This window comes from Aythya marila (assembly GCF_965140915.1).
Source record: "Aythya marila genome assembly, chromosome: 2".
Lineage (NCBI taxonomy): Eukaryota > Metazoa > Chordata > Aves > Anseriformes > Anatidae > Aythya > Aythya marila.
In genome coordinates, this window is record NC_139043.1 from 50,324,075 (window position 1) to 50,343,311 (window position 19,237).

At 39.5% G+C, this 19,237-nt stretch overlaps 1 long non-coding RNA gene across 1 annotated transcript in view; it reads right to left on the reverse strand.

The window, feature by feature from the left end:
* Positions 1-19,237, reverse strand: part of LOC309874369 — a 254,547-nt gene that overhangs the window by 154,067 nt on the left and 81,243 nt on the right. The window lies entirely within an intron of this gene.

Genomic DNA, 19,237 nt, shown 5'->3' on the forward strand with positions numbered 1-19,237 from the left:
CAGCCTGAATCCTGCCATGTGCTTTTAGAAGGAAGAATCGGTGAACACTGCACCTTCTCTGCAAGGACCCCAAGAGGAAAAGGTGACAATTAACACCAAGTGTGCTAAAGGCAGCAGTCTGTGTAGATAAATTCCTGCCTGTTGGCAATCAGATGGGAGAAATTTGCCCCACATTGGGTGGTTGCTGGGTGACCTAAATTATGTCATGAGGAGCAGGATGCTACTTGTCTCAACTCCATCTGCCCAGAAGTGAGGCATCTCCCCAGTGATGACAGGGGAGCACCTCCTCCACAGGGCAAGGCAGTCCCTCCAGTGTCTGTCACCAGCCAAAAATGCCTCCTGACAGCTTACAGGGAGAGCCCTGGTGCCTGCCACTCACCTGTGACATGGTGACAGCTCAGTGGGATGAGTCCCATCCTGCCTACCTCAGCTGTAGTAGATTTGGACCCTTCAGTGTCCTGCTCCCAAAGGGCCTGGAGTAGCCAGTCTTCTTATTTCTATACAGTGATCTTGTATTTTTCTTAAGATGCAAGGTGTTCTATGTTCAGTTGGCTTAGCATATGGACGTTTATAGGCATCTATTTTGCAGTGTAGAACTGTACAATAAGTATTGCTGAAATCCATTCCAAGGGATGTTGTGAAGGCACTATCAAGGAGCTGTTTTATTTTTTTATTTTTTAATATTCCATTCAATCTCCTGTTCCAAAATACCTAAAGCTGTAAGTCCTTTAGCTTTAGACTAACATGAAAATTTTAAAGTAAATTAAGTAGGTTCTTTATTGCAATAATACCGCTTTTCTAATCATTAGACTAATGGTTTTCATTGCATTCCTTTAGCTTAAAATATTATTTTAGGGGTGGGGGGAAAGTTTGCTCCAGGCTCAGTATTGTATGCCAAGTTTCAGTCAGCAGTGAATCTTAATGGCAGAGTTATAAACCCTTGAAAGCAAAAATTTATAATGGAAATGCTGACACAATAACAACTATAGCTAGCAGCACAGGTGACACTCCTTTATTGATTCTCCCCTTTTAACCTATTCCTAGGAGCCTAAGATTTTCTGCATTTAGAAGTCTTGCATAAAAAAGATTTCTGTAATTGTATTCACTCTGGTTGAAGTCAGTCTTTACATATGTACAACCATTCCCACCTTGTTCAGAATCTGAAATTCCTGATCAGCAGGATGCCCCAGGTTTGCAGGGACTTCTTTTGAGCAGGTTGAATATTTTGAAAAAGCACAGGGAAGAGGAGGATCTAACTAATGCATGTGGACAGGGAAGGAAAGAAGAGTAAATAGACAGCTTAAAAAGTACAAGAAATTACAGGAGAGGACAGACAGGGAAAAGCAAAATGGATACTGAGAGAAAGGAATTGTAGCTAAGAGCAGGAAGTGGGAAAGAAAATCCATGTTACTGAAAGAACAGAAAAAGTACACATGAGAAGAGCAGCACAGGAGAAAACAGCAAACAGACAAAAACAGGGAAGTGGAACAGAGAAGGAAGACAAAGTATTTTTAATACTAACACAAATGCACTGCTTAGGCAAAAATGAGAGGACAGGCAGCATAGCATAAAGAAGTCAACTCAAAAAAAGTCTACTGCTGATGTCCCACTGGATTTTTTTTTTTAACGTATCCTTCTTCATACATTTAATTGTGCTGTTTCTCTGGCCAAAGTCCAAAAATTATGTCAATGCCAGGAAAGAGGTGAACAAAACAGTTTGCACTTTCAGCTGAAGCCAAGCAGCTGCTTATTTGGGGAGCAAGTTCTGAAATTAATTAAAGAACTTTTTTAACCTGCTCATCTCAATTGCAGGAAAATACCTCTTATATTTTAGGCTCCCTGTTAATAAGTACCACCACCATCTAAAATGATCATTAAAATAATACCAAGGTACTTACAAAAGAATATAGAGAGATCCACAAATAATCAAAATACACAGCATGAATCATCTTCCGACCATATGCTCACAGTACGTGAAGCTGAAGCCCTGGATACTTACAGGTAAGCGTAACATTTTATGCAGTATAGGAAGGGGTGAGTAGTTTTTTTTGTTTGTTTGTTTGTTTTGTTTTGTTTTGGGGAGGCTGTTTTTAATAAACACCATATAAAAAAAAAAAAAAAAAGCAACACATACATTGGAATTAGGACCAAAAGAAAGAAGTGTAAGTGATCTGAAGACGTTCAGACTGCTCTGGGGAGCACAAGGCAAGCTCCATCTGCAGGATTATGAGGTTTGAAAGCTTCAAGAAGCCAAAATTAGATGCTGAGGTTCTCCAGGGTGCTGCACATTCCCAACTATTTTTATAGATCTGCCAGAACTGTGGAAGCCCCGTACTCCAAGCTGAATCCTCTTCTCTTTCCAGAAATTGAATTAATGAGACATTATTTTAAGAAAAAGAATCCTCTCCTCACCCCACACCCCTCCAAAACAAAATTAAAATAAAAGCACCACATTCTCTGTAATGACACATTCTGAAGTTCTGCTCTGGCAGCATGCCAACCCAAACAGTCATAAGCAGTGGTAACTCAAGAGCAGCTCTGAAGCTCACTCTTCAGTGCCACCGGAGTCCCTCCTGGTCCTGCCCATCCGATGCTCTTCCCACCATCACCCTTCTGTTTTGAGGAAAACATTACAGAACATGCAGTGCATATATAAAGCCTGAACTAAGTTTTCAGGCAATCATTTTGAATGGCTATGTGATTTCCCCTTAAAAATAAATAAATAAATAAAATAATCAGTGAATTTTGGCTGCATTGGGTATAAATACAGGAAGATGATATTATTTAATCTCTGGAAAAATAAATGGCACACAGGTTTCTGCTGGTGTGCTACTGTAACATTTGGCACAATCTCATTGGAAGGATTGTGTCATGCTGATGGATTAATGAACTCTCTAAGAGAAATGAAGAGATAAATATGTAATAAGCAAGCAACCTGCACTGACAGAGTTACTGCAAGTAAAGGCTGTGTGTCTCGCCTGTATTTGTCAGTACTGAGCAGACTCAAAATACAAGAAATTGTAAATGGAACAAAGCCAGAAAATAACTTTAAAGGCAGATAGAATCATTTTATAAAACTAGTCTTCATCTAACCAATTAAACAGGCTTCAAGTATATATACATATATATATAAAGAATAAAGATATATATATGAAACCAGTTTAACATATGTATGTCAATATAGCATATATATATGAAAATATATTATTTGCAAAATACAAGGAAAAAAACAAACAAAACAAACAAAACAAAACAAAACAAAAAAAACCAGAACAGACTCAATTAACTTTGTAAAGGAAAGATAAATCCTCTCCCCCTTCTTTACTTTCCTTAAACAAGAGCTTTTTGACTTAACAGTACTTTAAATCACTTTGAATCAACCTACCAAATTACTATATGTTCTACCTCTTATAAGATATTTAAAAGAAAATAGTATGCACTTCTTACATAAATCTGAACAGTTAATTATTTTATTTTTGTCTATGAAAATAAAAAACTTTATTAAACAGTAAATATTGAATACGGGTTCTAACAGGATGCTTTTTGCTTAAGATCTATTCATGAATTTTGTTAATTGACCAAAAATAACATATTTTAAAACAAAATAAGCAATTCTAAAGTTTAAAAAACTTTCTTAGTTAGTTAAAAAAGGACAGAAATCTAAAGTTCTTCAGTCTAGACTATAAAAGTTGAGCAAACTCAAGACTTTCTATTAAGAATTAAAAAATATAAGAAAAATGCTTAAGTATTTCAGAAAGAATGAGGAAGAAATATTTCAATTCCTTTCTCTTCCAAACCATTCAAAGGCAACAAACCCTCAAACCATAAATCTCACGGTCAGTTCAAAAAATGTGAGAAGCCATGTATTGGTTCTTTCTTCAGTCAAACCTGTTTGTTCTTCTCTAAAGGAGTATTTTCTATTTTTCTCAGGAAAAAAAAAATAAATAAAAGCTTTAAAAACACATAAATGGCATCCAAAAATCCCTGTTCTCCTTGTAAAGTGCTGGCATTTCCACAGCTTCCCAAACATGCAGTGCAGCTGTGGTTTGTCTCTATTCTCTTTTCAGAAGAACTAGCAAGTTTCAAAACATTGTATTCCTACAGTAGATGCTGAAGGCACTCACAGCTGAACCCAAGCAGTTCTAATACAGAGGATGGGGGGTGGTTATTCCCTCAACACTGCTTGTCATCTTCCCTGTGGCTGCCCACCCTGCAGCAGGATGGGTTGGCTTGAGTATAATTCTGCTCTGAACATAAAAGTGCTGTTTTGGGTTTCTTCTGCTCACAGCAAGCTGTGAGCTGCTGTGATGAAGGAGAAATTTGACAAAGAGGGTTCCCACTGTGAAGGAAATCTCTCCAGGGGTTGGGAAGGGCTATCAACACCAGCAGTTAAGCATTACGGCCATCTGGCATTCAACCCTGCTTTGATGGTGAACTGACAACATGAGGCACATAGCATCAGCACATCTTACTGCAATGGCACAGACTAGGAGGCAGCAAGAATTAGGACAGGAATCTTTTGACCATGGTCATTTATTTGACCCAACAAGATAAATGCAGGAAAGCAGCAGCTAGAGATGACCACAACTAAATACCTGTCCCCATCATCCCATCAGCATCACCATACATCCTCAGGGGGATTCAGATCCAGCAGTTCAGAGCTTCCTCCACATCTCATAATCCACAATGTTTGATCTCCTCCAGCAACAGAAGTACCTGATACTGGAGACTGACTCTGTAACTTTTTGTATTTAGGAGTATTAAAAGCAAAAGAAATGGACAAGTTCTTCAGAGACCAAATTCCAGCAAGAGTAAAGGACAATGAAGCAGTTGTGTTACCTCATGTAAAGCATCCTGTCACTTTTGCAGAGGTGCAGACAGAAAGTACGATTTGGGTAACGCCTTCTGAAAAATACACATCAACTTTTTCAATACACAAACAAGGACAAAACTCAGAGCTTGCTCTGAAGTCTCAGTAAGTTGCAGAGCTCTGCAGCCTCAGCTAACCTTAGGGTGACTTGTGCCATACAGCCTTTGAACTTTTCCTTCTTTGCTTCTGTGGCAGGAGTAGAGCAGGCAGCTGAGTACATGTGTGTGGAGCTTCCTCCAATGCAGGGGCACCCAGACCATGCACAGCAGGCATTTGCTCTGGAAGTCAAGTCCATATTCAGGGGGCAGGACAGCACCAGGGAGAGAGAAATGCAGGAATGTTATGGTTGGATTGGGTGGTTGCTTGCTTGCTTCATTGGTTTGGGGGCAGGGTTATGGACTTCTTTCATTATTTTGAGTCTTTGTTATTTTTTTTTCTACTTGTTTGCAAATACAACATAGGTTTTGTTTGTGAATTTTTGGAGGAAACTGGCTTTCAATAATCTAGGTATACTCTTCTCCAAGCTGTGCCATGTTTGAAGTCCTCCAGAAGGATGGAGTAATGCTACAATGGGTTGGAGTTTCCATGGGCTAGACTATAGGCAGGTGTTTTAGGGGTCTAGGCATTAAAAGAAGGAAAGAGATAACTTTCACTCTGTCTATCAATACTGTTAGACACACCAATTATTTTTAAGTCAAAAAAATGTTTTGACAGCCATCAGATTAATTTCAACTATTTTTTCTACTACAACTACCTGTCTGTCTTTCCCAAATAACCCCTTCCCAAGCAGTACAGGATTCCTGGTTTCTGTATCTTTATGAGCTAATAAAAGTGAATCCAAAGGCCCAAAGATGCATCAGAAGAACTGAAGAGTGCAACTGGCATTTCTTTGGTTTCATAATTAAAGTCTGGTGATTAAATCAGTAGATCCAATTTTGGCTGAGAATCTTCAGAAAGCAAGGGACAGAATCACCAGCAAAGCCCCAGAATATTCTCAGCTCTTGCCTTCAGCACAACAGTTTCCTTGTTGCCCGAACATAAGTGACAGCAAACTTTGTGGTGCATGAAGCAAAGACAACAGGAAAAAAAAAAAAAAAAAAAAAAGCCATTTCTTGACAGCTGTGGCAGCATTATCTCCTGGTAGCATAACTGTATTTTTAGCAATATTTTTGAAGACCAAGCAGAGCAATGATTGCCTCTTATCACAGTGATGCTACCTGCAGCTACCAAAACACTGAGATGGTGCAGTCAAACAAATCCATCCCCATCACTTTGTTGCTACCCTAACAGATACGTCATGGGGCAAATGATGCATCAAGGGACAGCACTGCCACATACCTAAGATTTTATCAGAAGTCTCATAGTATTTGGTGAAGTTTTCTTATGTACTTAACTTATACACCTAACTCTTGGCAATTGCATGAAGAACTTATGTGAGAAACTGCTTTCCTGAACCTCATATTTGTGGAGAAAAGTTGCAAAATGTAAATCCTAGGCCTTCCAATACAGGATGATTTTTCAGGAAAGTTCTGGAAGAAAACAGCAGAGAGAGTTGAGCATACTTATGGTGTTTTATAACAGCTTTTCTTACAATAAAGATCTCCAGTAACACATCAACAATTGAAAAAAAATTTTGCTGGAGGCATTTAAAAAGAGATGCTCCAAACATGCACACACAAAATGGATGAAAATTCTCAGAGACCTGGTCCTGAAACTACTGGTGCAGCTACTCCTCCTGCTAGAAATCAACAATGTGCTAAAACCATAGCCTCAGATCCTGCTCACAGCAAGAGGCTAAGCCATTTGAAAAGAGTTGATTATCCCTGCATGCAGAAGTGGAAGAGAGTTCATAGTTTGCTACCACACATCAGTGTGCCACATCCTTATATTAAGGTCCTTTAATATGAGATGGGAAGAGCATTACAGTGCCCACTCTCTAACCTTGTACATTATTACTGTCATCTGTTTCAGGGCTTAGGAGTTGTTGTGTTGTTGTGGTTTGTTTGTTGTTTTTCTGTTGTTGTTGTTATTTTTGTCAGTTTTCAATTTCAGTCAATGTGCCAGCCTTCACAGACCAGTCAGTTAAAATGGTATTTTAAGTAAGACTTCACAAGAAAACAATGCAGACACTACTCCCCCCAAATCAAGCCACATTATATGAATTGCAGTTTCCTTCTACTACTGATACTATAATTTTGACAAAAAAAAAGTCTTCCAGTTTTTCTGGCCTGAGTTCTGCATCTGTGTAACTAAACTATTTAAGATCCTGGTTAAGACCCAGATACAGTTTCTAACTCATTACTCTGTTATTCAGATGCACAGAGTTTCTATCTTTATACCTGTTAACTTATTCATTTGTGTATGTGTTTACATGTTGAACTGATGCTCACTGAGCAGTAGTTCCTGGTTCCTCTTTCTCTGCCCTTTTGAGCAGAAGGACATACTACTTTTTCCCCTTGCTTCTCTTGCTGAGTTCACTCTTTATTTCACAACTCATCCAATATAGTGGCCAGTAGTGTTTAAAATTCATTCAGATATTCTTCTGAAATTGTTCAGATCTGTCATTTGAATCTGCTGCTTTGTATAATGGCTCTATTTATTTTTATTTTTTTTTTCAAATGGCACTCTTAAAATCCTTTCTATGAGGAGATAGATTTGCAAGTACTGCCAACCCCTTCCTTACCTGGACCTTGCCTTCTCGTGGTAGCATTTAAGTCACTCATTACTGGTGTATTACTACCAGAGCTACCAAGCAATACAGAATATGGGAAGAAACACACATGCACACATACACAAGTTTTCTTAATTGTTTAGAAAATGTTAACTAGAGAAAAACATTGAATAGCTCAAGCTCATTTACAAACAGTAACACTTTGAGAAGTATTACACCCCAGTCCTACTGTGCACATTTCAGAAGAAACTATGGAAAAAAATGTTTGCTTTTGATGACTGGTTTACCTGTCTGAAAATATGAACAGCTTCTTATGTAACTATGCATTTTCCTTAAAATAAAGGCAGTATTGCTTTTTTTTTTTTTTACCATTGTGTGTGTGTGTTTGATTTAAATAAAGTGATCTACCACCAGTTGCACGCATACTAAGAACCTTGCGATTCTGGACATCATGCCCTGCCACAGACCAGCACAGAGACCAAAACGGAAATTTTCAATGATCCCACTCCAAGTACACCGTTCCTATCGAAACGATACTTCAATCCACAGATTAGCCATGAATTACATTAAAAATACATTATCCTGCATTTTACAACCTAAACTAAAACAGATGTAATTAAAGCCTCTGAAAGTAATTTTGGCTAGTACATCATTTATATTTACAGCTAAAGCAGATACTTTCTCAGGCACTTTTGCCAAATTTGAGTAATTCTCTTGGTCTGTGTTTTAATTACTGTATATGCTTTCCTGTTACATTTAAGAATATCCATTACACCCTTGAACAGCCAATGCTATGAGAAAGCATGTTTTGTTTTAAAGCCTAGTGGTGTTTCAAATCATTGGAGTGATACTGGCAGAGCTCTGCAGCTTGCAGATGCTTCTGATATATACTCTGTAGTATAGTCTGTATACACACCCACACCCATGACCCACGTCTGACCTTGGCTGCAGCAATCTACAGCACATCCAGAGCAACCTTACAGATGTTAGGGAAGCTACACAGCATCATGTTCAAGCGAATGTTATGCTTAAATACCACTGCAATTCTTCCCCTAGTATGGCACCTAAATTAAAGCCAACTTCAATAAACATTTTCTTCTCAAAAAGACTGACTTGTTTGGTTTTAGATTCCTTGCGTCTCCCCCCCCTCCGCCCCCCGCCATCCCTTCTGTGCAAATGCACAAAAATCAATCCTGCCAAGAACATACAGCATAACCCCGTACCAGCATCCCTGGAGAATCACAGTCTCCTAATTTATGGGGTGAATTTCACAGACCTATATCAGTTCCTCTTTGGTTCAAGAATCCATGTCAGACAATGAAGTTGGGAGATCACTCCGCCTAGTGTGAGTGTTAAGTTTCAGTCCGCTTGTAATATTAAAATTGGGGGAATTTTAAGTAAAAAAAAAAAAAAAAAAAAAAAAAAAAAAAAAAAAAAAGTAAGCTGCTGCAATCCAGTCTGTACTTTGATTGTCTTAATAGCAGAGCTACTTCCCCAGGTGGCCTGATGCAAAAAGTTAGTGGAACTGCAGTTTTAGATCATTGCATTTGGTGATATCTTCCTGCAAAAACAGCCTTGTTCTCCTGCTTGGCTTTGTAGACCAAAGTGCACAATGAAGTAAAATCTAAATGTATATACCATATACTGTAGGTATATGTGTGCATTCACACGTGTATGGAAAACACCAGATGAGTGAGTAAGTTCCCCTCAAAATACACCAACTATGTCTAGACCAACTGCTTCAGTCAGTCCAAGTTTCAAGAAAAAGGGAACAGCTGCAGGCAAGAGAAGACAATCACAGCTGCTTTAAAACTTAAAGTAAATTATGTGGGAGGATTTGCAGATAAAATGAAGTGTATTTAAAATAGTAATTCCTGCGTACTGAAAGTTTCTCCTATTTTAAACAAGAATAAAATGCACTTTTTGCATGACTATGGATCAGTCTCTTCTCAGTTCTATAAGCAAAAGAGCAAAATTTTGAACCCACTGCTGAAAAAATCAGCAAAACCGTCTGCTATACGTCAGAGGATTTGAAAAAGTAGAACTTGGCCAAAAACTCTTTTTTAAGAGGAAAACGTGCCTTTGCATGTCAAGTGGCAAAAATGATACAACCAAGAAAAAGGATATATAATTTCCATGTACATTCTGTCATCACTCACATGGGAAATTTTATCTCCATTTGAATAAGATTCAAGAGAACTCCATGTGATAATATGAATTACTTTATTATTGCCTTAATGTAGAGAACATTAAAAGGAGCTAATACAGCCTACTTTTTGTCCTATGAATGAACAGAATGCACTTTTGTCCTTATAGTACGTATTATGGATTTCCTTATGAAAAAAAAAAAAAAAAAAAAAAAGACAAATTTTTATGCCAGCTTTTGCTGGGATGTTTCAGTATGAAAAATTACAAATATGGAAAACAAATGGAAAAAAAAAAAAAAAAAAAAAAAAAAAAAAAAGCTGACTAGAATGTGAAAGCTATTCAAAATGAGTCCAAAATTATCAGTTTTCCCTAATAAGCAAATCACACAACTGCTCTACCCACACAAAGGTTCAGCATGCATGCTTGCAGCTTAGCTGCAGAGATCCAGACATATCCATGTCTAGTTCCCTACTTGGAGCATAAAATCAAGGGAATTCCCAGCACGATGCCAGGTGAACAGTGCTGTAGGAATGACTGATGCCCACAAGTCCAGGAGCTGGTTTTAGATACAGAACCCAGAGTCTGGTTGTTTTTTCTTGCAGTGGCAAAATGTTACAGCATGTGTCTGTACTGAAATGCTGTATTTGCCAACACAAATCAATCAAGCTGCGGAGCACTTGCCTCCAAATGAAACTGTGTACTACCTCTTGCTACTCCTTTCCAAAGCTTTGGTCAAATTCCTAATTGCCAAAGCACCAAAAATCTCATTTTTTGGTTACTTAAACACTCTTCCCTCAGAAAGTGCAGCATGTGAATCAAAAGCCCTCCACTTTGGCTGCCATTCAGGTATTTCCAGTAGATCTCGGAGTAGAAAGTATTGAGCTTTTCCTTATGATGAAGGTTTTATTTTAAATCCATTCAAGTTTCTTCAAAATACAGAAAGCCTCCAACTTACGTTTTGCTTTGCCAGGAACTCTGGTGTTCAAAATGGGAGGCAAGAATGGACAACAGAATAGATACCGGAGTGGCAGAATGTCACCTCTAAACACAAAAATTAAACTCACTTTTTGAAAAATACGTGGCTCAAAACCTGCAACAATGCCCCCAAATAAAAAAAGTTTTAAAACAGTGTGTGTGCTATGGAAGATCTGAGAAGTCAGCACTCTCGCCCTCTGATGCATATTCCTATTTTTATTGTATTTTTCCCACTGGCTTATCAGCGCATGCTCTTGGCCACAGTACAAAAGCAGCATTTACCAGCGCTCTGCAGGTGAAAGACTATTCTTCTGTATAAATTATACATCGCAGAATCTCAGCATTTCTTTCCCACTGAAAACCTATTTAAGCATTCCCACATCTGTAGGCTAAGTGGTTTGCTCCAGGTGTGTGGGGGGGAGGGGGGCAACAAATGTTGATATTTCAAGATACCTAATCTCTTAATGATTGGGATCAGAGGAAGGGTATGGCTATGAAAGTGACAGCTTGAAATGGGCCTAATCTCTGGTGCAGCTGAACCTACAGAGCTGTAGCACTGCCACCAACATCGCTTCCACTGACTGTTCTGCTACCCAAGGGTGGTTGAGCAGGGTAATTGAATTGCATGGAGAAATTTCTTGCTCTGATATTTCTGTCCTGGGAAAGGACAGTGGACAGCCCCTCTCCCCAGCCAGCACGAGCTGACATGGCTGGATGCCAGCAGAGCCAAGCAGGCACCACCTCCATCAGACAACAGGAATACAAACGTCCCAACAAGGCAATATTCCCACTCAGTCCTGCTTTGATCATGGCAAAACCCTCACTTCCTGATTTCTAGGCTAATGATTTCTGTAGGTCTGCTGTCTCACTAGTTCACCTCTGCCTGAAGACACCCCAATGGCAGAACACTGCTCTGCCTTTCCCAGCTGATGGACACAGGCAGGCTGTCACTTTTTAGCAGAGACACTGAATATTTTTCAATTCATTCCTCGTGCTAGCCAAATACAATCCATAGCAGCACTAGGGCACGCCACTGAGGTTCAGCTTTCCCTATTTTCAGCTTTTTCTGAGTCTGCTAAAGGCAGTGATACACAAAGGCGCATACCCCAGAGCAGCCTTCAGCTTCCCTGCAGTAATAAGCCACTGTTCACTTTGCTTCCTTACAATATACACAAGAAAGTCTATGTGCTAATCATGACCCAAAGCCTAAAAATACACAATTAATCTTGGTTGTAAACATCTTTAAACAAGTTTAGACTCTCAAGTTTAATTTTCAGTTAACAAACTGAGTCACCGTATGCACCCAGTGTCTGAAAAAGATGGTGTGCAATCTGCAATACAGCCCTCCTACACTGATCCCTGCCACAAGGAAGAACACCCCCCAGTACACACACAACCCACCGACTGTACACAGAGCAGTAATATAACCAGAATTAGTCATTCCCGAGTGCACAGAGAAGCACCGGGCTTGGGAGAGGGCCGTCTTCCCCGGGACAAGGCACATCTGCACAACGGGATGCCTTCCAAGTTAAGAGCTGGTGTGTTTTGCCAGCGGAGGCAACAGGAGCCAGGAGGATTACAGTCACTTTCAAGGGGCCTGGGAAGGTGGGGAGGGAGGTCAAGCACCCAGGGCACATTCACACAACTAGCTGCGCACCAAAAAATTTAAAAAAAAAAGTAACTGTGATCCCTCCCCTCTGCAGAAAAGCAGTGGTGTTCAGTCAGCCATGAATTTATTGTGTGGGAGTTGCTGCAGCTCTCTCAGGGAGATTTTTTTTTTTTTTTTTTTGCCTCTACTGGGTTTTCTGTCTTGTGTGTCTTTTATTAACTCCTAGGGCATGTCTATAAGAGGTGGCATGTGGGGGCTGGGGAAGAAACAAAGCAAGAGTGCTTAGGACACTGGCATTTCATGAGTTAAACTGACTTTTTCCAAAGTACTCGTCGCCAAAAACTCTTTTATTAATGAGCAGAAAACTGTGAGGGGAAAAAAAAAAAAAAAAAAAAAAAAAAAAAAAAAGATATAAGACTATCAATCCCCATTAAACTTGATCCAACAGGTTAAAAGATGAGCTGTCAGTTTTCAAATACTCCAAGACAAAAAGACTTTTGTTACTAAAATTTCCAACACCAGAGTCCATTCTGGATAGCAAAATACTTGAGCCTATAGCCAGAGCAAAGATTACAAAGGAAAGACCAGTGCAGAAGTCACTGAATATAAAACCAACATGATAAAATTAGTTCCACGTTCCTATTTGTAATCCATCCCAAATATCCTACAGCTGACAAAATGAACCAAGGGTTCATTTCCAGGGTTACTAGCTGTAACCCTGGAAAAACATACCTCAGTGTACAATAGAGACATGTCAGGCCAAAAATTTCAAAATATCAAGTTTCTGGACACTTCAATAATTGAGTCCTCTCTTAAATAACTGTGATGCAAATAGATGCTTTTCTTTCAAAAACTTTACATAGATTTAACTGAAAGTACAAGCCCAAAGAGAGCATGGAAGAGAAGAAACCTAAACCATTAGTTTCAGTGACAGAAATCCCCCCCCCCAAATAATAAAAAAAAAAAAAGTTCCTTGTCTTCAAAGAAGTGGGAGTCAATACCTGCTGCCAGTACTGAAATGTGTGTTACTATTTGGATGAGCAACATTAACTTTAAAGATAAGACTCTATTTTAATTTCTGAATCTGTTTCCTGTGTGTGTACCAGGCAATTCTGTTTTAGTCATTTTCCTTATGTCTAAAAGCCTAAGAAAATTCAGAATCCAAGGTCTTCCTTGGAAAGCAAGCCTCATATTTTTCAGACGTTTGTGTTTGATATGGTTATGTAGTTCACAGCTAACTCCATAACTGGTCAGAAGGATGCCACACCTGACAAGATTCCTACCAAGAGGACAGCAAGTTGGAGCAAAGTCTTGTGATGAGATTTAAAAATAAAAGCCCCTCCTGTTCTGGAGACATAGATGTGCAATACAAAGCAGGTCTCTTTGAAGTTCTGATATCAGACTCCACTTTTTACAACAGATCAATGCCACTTTGAGGTAGATGTTTCTCTCTGTGGTGCAGTAAATAGGCTTCAACTAATTTCAGAAGTAGAGGTGGTTGTGATGGGACTTCCATACTTATTGAACAAGTCTTAAATTCTGCAGCTATACTTGTTCAGTATATGAAATAATGGTAGTGTGGTGATGCAGCTGAGAATAAGTTCATATTAAATGCACTGATCATTCATCTGGATAATATGGAATTTACTATTGCTTGGAGTGAACAACAAATAGGTCAATCTGCCCATGCCCTTGTTTTTGTTTGTTATATATATATTTATGTAATATTTTGTATTATATTCTGCAACTCTTTCATCTCCAGTATTTTGAGTATTTGGAGACTTTTTGTCTTTTTTATTTTTATTTTATTTTAATTAGTAGTTAACATAGCCATGCAAAGATAATAATGTACTGATATCCCTCTTACCCACCTCAGACTGTTCAAGTTTTTGTAAAGAATTAACTGCCAGGAAACCACAAGTCAGACTCAAAGTGTAGGAATTTATAATAAAACAAGAGTTTGTTCCTTTAGGCCAAATGAGCCCTCTCTTCAGCTTCTGTTATATCACCTGCAAACAATCAAAAAAACCCTGAAACAAACTGCCTCAGCATTCAACAAAAAGCCCTTTTTTCTTTGGGTAACTTACTGTTCTACCTGACAGAGCCGGCAGGAAGTGATCCAGCCTGATCATGTAGTTCAAAACTGCTTTCACCACTGTCAAGAATTTAAAGTCACTGAGCCATCAGCAGCTATTCAGTATTAACAGAAAGGGTGCCGTCTGTGCAGGGACAATTATTTTCATTAGATTTACATATGAAATTCTGCTAGTTTGGAGTTTGCATAACTTAAGTGGAAAATACTATATTTTAAGAGCCGTCCTTCAAACAAAACAGTGCACTAAAAATTAAAATTAGGTCTGCCTTGCTGTAAATTTTCCTGCTAGGAATGTGGTCCCTAGGAAGCACTGTTAACTTTTTCTTCATGTATCATCTTTGGGAAAAATATCATAGACCAGCTTTTGAGATAGCATGAAAAAAAAAAAAAAAAAAAAAAAAAAAAAAAAAAGAGCAAACAATGACATGGAGAAGTGAAAGAAGAGCTGGTAAAGAAAATGAAAATAAGACTTCAATGAATTAAGAAAGCAACGTGCATAATGCAATTCACAAATAAGAAACTGGTCTTCTCAACTGACTTGTGATATGGAAAGCTCTGCTTATGCAATTGGAACCATACTTCTACCCAGCATCTGGAAGCGCAGCTGAAGGAGAGATGGAACAGTTCTCAGGAGCTCTTGGAAAGGACAATTCTGCTGGTGATCTACTGGAGTTTATGATAGGGAATGAAGAAAGTTTCATCAGTCCTCTACAGGAACAGAGAATTATGACATCGCACTGGATGTTCAGAGCTGGCGAATTCACTTAAAACACATGTTAAAGGGCAAGGGGGTGAGGGGGAACTTCTACCAGGCCTGCCTGCAGTTCTATTCTTATCCTCTGTGTTCTGCTGCCCTGTAGCTTTCAGAGTCAGACACTTGCATTAGTCAATGGTAATACATGTCGATATAACAACGGGAAAAAAGATGATTCATGAATGCATGTTAATTTGTATTTCCCATGGAAAAGAAGAAATTAGAAGAAGCCAGTTCCAGAAATTAAAAGTTTCTTAAAATGTTTTACAGAAACACTCAAACTGGATATCCTCTGCAAAAACCCAGACCTCTAAGGTATGACTGGCTGTGCGCAAGCCAACAAGCGTGGCCTTTCTCCATGAGATACATCTTACAAGTAAAGTAGAAAAAAAAAATAAAAATAAATTAAAAATATGCTGTTTATCAATATCACCACCATTATCAGTCTTTACATAAATTAATAAAGAGACATGGTAGCACCATTAATTTAAAGAAAAGCACTTGGAAATATATTTCTACTCTTTCCATCCTAAGTATAAATCCCTTCCCAAGAAAACCAGGTTCTACCCCAAACTACTGTAGCCTTCAGCTTGAGAAGAGCCAGTCAAAAATCTTATCTAAAAACTGTGCTTTGTTGTTAATAGTTTTCCGTTCATAAATGTTTCTGAGAAATTCCACATTTTCAGCTTGAACTGAGCCCTGGCTGGGGCAGGAAGGGTGCCCCAAAGGCTGCAGGTCCCAGCGCAGTGCTTGCCAGCTGTGCTGTGCTGTTTCCAAATTATGAGCCCTGTGGCGCCAGAGTTGTGGCAAACAGCAAGAAACAGATCTGCTCTTTCAGCGAGGACTACTGCATCACTCAACTCAAACAGTCTATTCACTGATCATGGCCAAAATAGCCACATGTGATAACTACAGAGGAGCATAATGCATGTGCATTATGGAAAGAAAATTCAATTTTAAGACCTAACATTGATAGCACTCTGAGTGCCCCTCTCGCTGATTCTAGTAAGATTCAAGAAGCACTTCCAAGGATTTTCACCACCATTTCTCTAACAGCTGCACCACTTGAGCTACTCACAGTCTTAGGGTCTTAAAGTAACAGCTGAAGTGTATTTTTCTACTATTTTCTTCTCATTAAAAATGAAATGTCCAAGCCATATTCACTTAATACCACAGAGAAAAGAGAAACAAAGAAGAAAAGAGAAGAAAGGTCACTGTCAGGCCAATATCAAGTCTGGAAAATTTCAGCTTGAGACATGAGCATTTCAGGAAGTTATAAGCAACTGGAATAATAAAAGAATAATTGAAACACCGTAGGAATTTTAACTATAGCTCTTGCTATGCTAACCAAGTATTATTTAATATATTTCAGCAACATGTAGAAATGCTTCTTGGCTAAGAACGCTTCTTGGTCTGTGCTCTCATGATCACTTTCAGCCTGCCTAAAGAAGCAGAAGAAAAGGGTACATGGTGTTGATCAGCACCAAATCAGATGGGGATCAGCACAGCTCCCTTGCTTTCAGTGACGTGAGTGAGTCACAGAACACCAGGAAAAGGGAGCACAAACAAAATCCCCCAACTTGCAGTAGCTCATCTAGTTTGTTATAGCATTGCTTCCTTCTCTTCACAAAACTACCACTTTGTCCAGCCTCTCCACAAGCCAGATAATTAAAATATGGTTTGTTCTGATGCCTATTGCGAGGGCATAAAGAACCAAAGAGAAATATTTCTCCAATTTAAAAGAAGTTGCCATTCAAGGTTTTGGTTCCCACCCACCCAGCACAATCCCTTCAACTTTTTGCCCCTACTCCTTGAAGGAAGGCCATGAAACAAATGAAGCCTAATCAAAGCTTTCTGCATCTCACCCCAGAAGAGATTTTGTAATTGTCACCAGATTAAAAACACAATTTTTTTCCTTTGTTGCTCCAGAGGAACACAGGATGGAGAGAGGCATCCTGTAATTGCCAAATTCCCATTGAAATAACTCTGAGAATGATTATTTTTCCAAAAAGTGTTCTATTACAAAAAAATATATATAAAAAATAAAATCAGATATCCTATGGAAAGTCTTCATGCCAACTCTAGGTCTCCTGCAGAATTTAAATATATGTGGATAGATAGATATATTTTTACAGAATCACAGAATTGTCTAGGTTGGAAGAGACCTCAAGATCATCAAGTCCAACTTCTGACCTAACACTAACAAGTCCTCCACTAAACCATATCGCTAAGTTCAACATCTAAACGTCTTTTAAAGACCTCCAGGGATGGTGACTCCACCTCTTCCCTGGGCAGCGCATTCCAATGCCTCACAACTCTCTCAGGAAAGAAGTTCTTCCTAATATTGAACCTAAAACACCCCTGGCACAACTTCAGCCCATTGCCCCTCATCCTGTCACCGGGCACATGGGAGAATAGACCAACCGCCACCTCGCTACAGCCTCCTTTAATGTATTTATAAACAGTGATGAAGTTGCCCCTGAGCCTCCTTTTCTCCAGGCTGAACAAACCCAGCTCCCTCAGCCGCTCCTCGTAGGACTTGTTCTCCAGACCCCTCACAAGCTTTGTCACCCTTCTCTGGACTCTTTCAAGCACCTCAATGTCCTTCTTGTAGCGAGGGGCCCAAAACTGAACACAGTACTCGAGGTACGGCCTCACCAGAGCCGAGTACAGGGGCACTTCCCTAGACCTGCTGGCCACACTGTTTCTTATGCAAGCCAGGATGCTGTTGGCCTTCTTGGCCACCTGAGCACACTTCTGGCTCATATTCAGCTGACTATCCACCGATATTCCCAGGTCCTTCTCTGCCTGGCAGCTTTCCAACCACTCATCTCCCAGCCAGTAGCTCTGCTTGGGGTTATTGCCCCCCAGGTACAGGACCTGGCACTTGGCCTTGTTGAACTTCATGCAGTTGACCTCAGCCCATCGGTCCAGCCTATGCAGATCCTCCTGCAGAGCCTTCCTACCCTTGAGCAGATCAACACACACACCTAACTTGGTGTCATCTGCGAATTTACTGAGGGTGCACTCGATCCCCTCACCCAGATCATCGATAAAGATATTAAAGAGTACTGGCCCCAGTACCGAGCCCTGGGGAATGCCACTAGTGACCAGCCTCCAACTGGATTTGACTCCATTCACCACGACTCTTTGGGCCCAGCTATCCATCCAGCCAGTTTTTAACCCAACGAAGCGTACACCAGTCCAAGCCACAAGCAGACAGTTTCTTGAGGAGAATGCTGTGGGAAACAGTGTCAAAAGCCTTGCTGAAGTCAAGGTAGACCACATCCACAGCCTCTCCCTCATCCACCAAGCGGGTCACTTTGTCATAGAAGGAGATCAGGTTCGTAAAGCAGGACCTGTCTTTCATAAACCCATGCTGACTGGGCCTGATCACCTGGTTGCCCTGTAAGTGCCATGTGATGACACTCAACAAAAGTTTTAGGATGACTCCACTTAGCAAGTATTTGAAAAGGGCAGGAGTGGCTAAATACACCAAGTTGCTCCAGAGGCATTTCCACTAGCATCTTCTTTTAAGTTCCTTTCACACACTGTGATACTGTGAGCATTTCAGTCTGAAACTAGGTCATAAACTTCTCTATTGGAAAGCGTTTATAGCTGTTTGGACTGGATTATTCTGTTCAAGAGGTTATAATAATAAAGGAAGCTTGCAAGTGTGCTTTTTCCAAAATCGTGGTATTCCATTGCCAGTTTGAGAAACTGTCTCATTACTTATCCTTGTTTGGCTCCTCTATTCTCAATTTCTTGCCTGTTTTGAGCTCTGTTTGGACAAATATTAAACTTACTGTTTCACCTAATTAACACGAGGAAGAATATTGAAAAGTTTCTCATTTGTTCCAGTTCCAGAATCAGTCTTACAAAAGACAGTTAGAGTTTCAAGAGGAATTCAGATATTAGAGTCCTGCCAAGGTTTACAGTCTAGTTATATCCTGTTGCAGATAAATAAATAAATAAATGAAATGCTTTGTGTTTTTTGTTGTTTTTTTTTTTTAATTTTTATACATATCTCTGGCAAGATACAATCCATTTCCATGTATTCACATGCATCCAGATGATCTGTGGATAAACCTGATTCTCTTTAGTCTAATAAAATT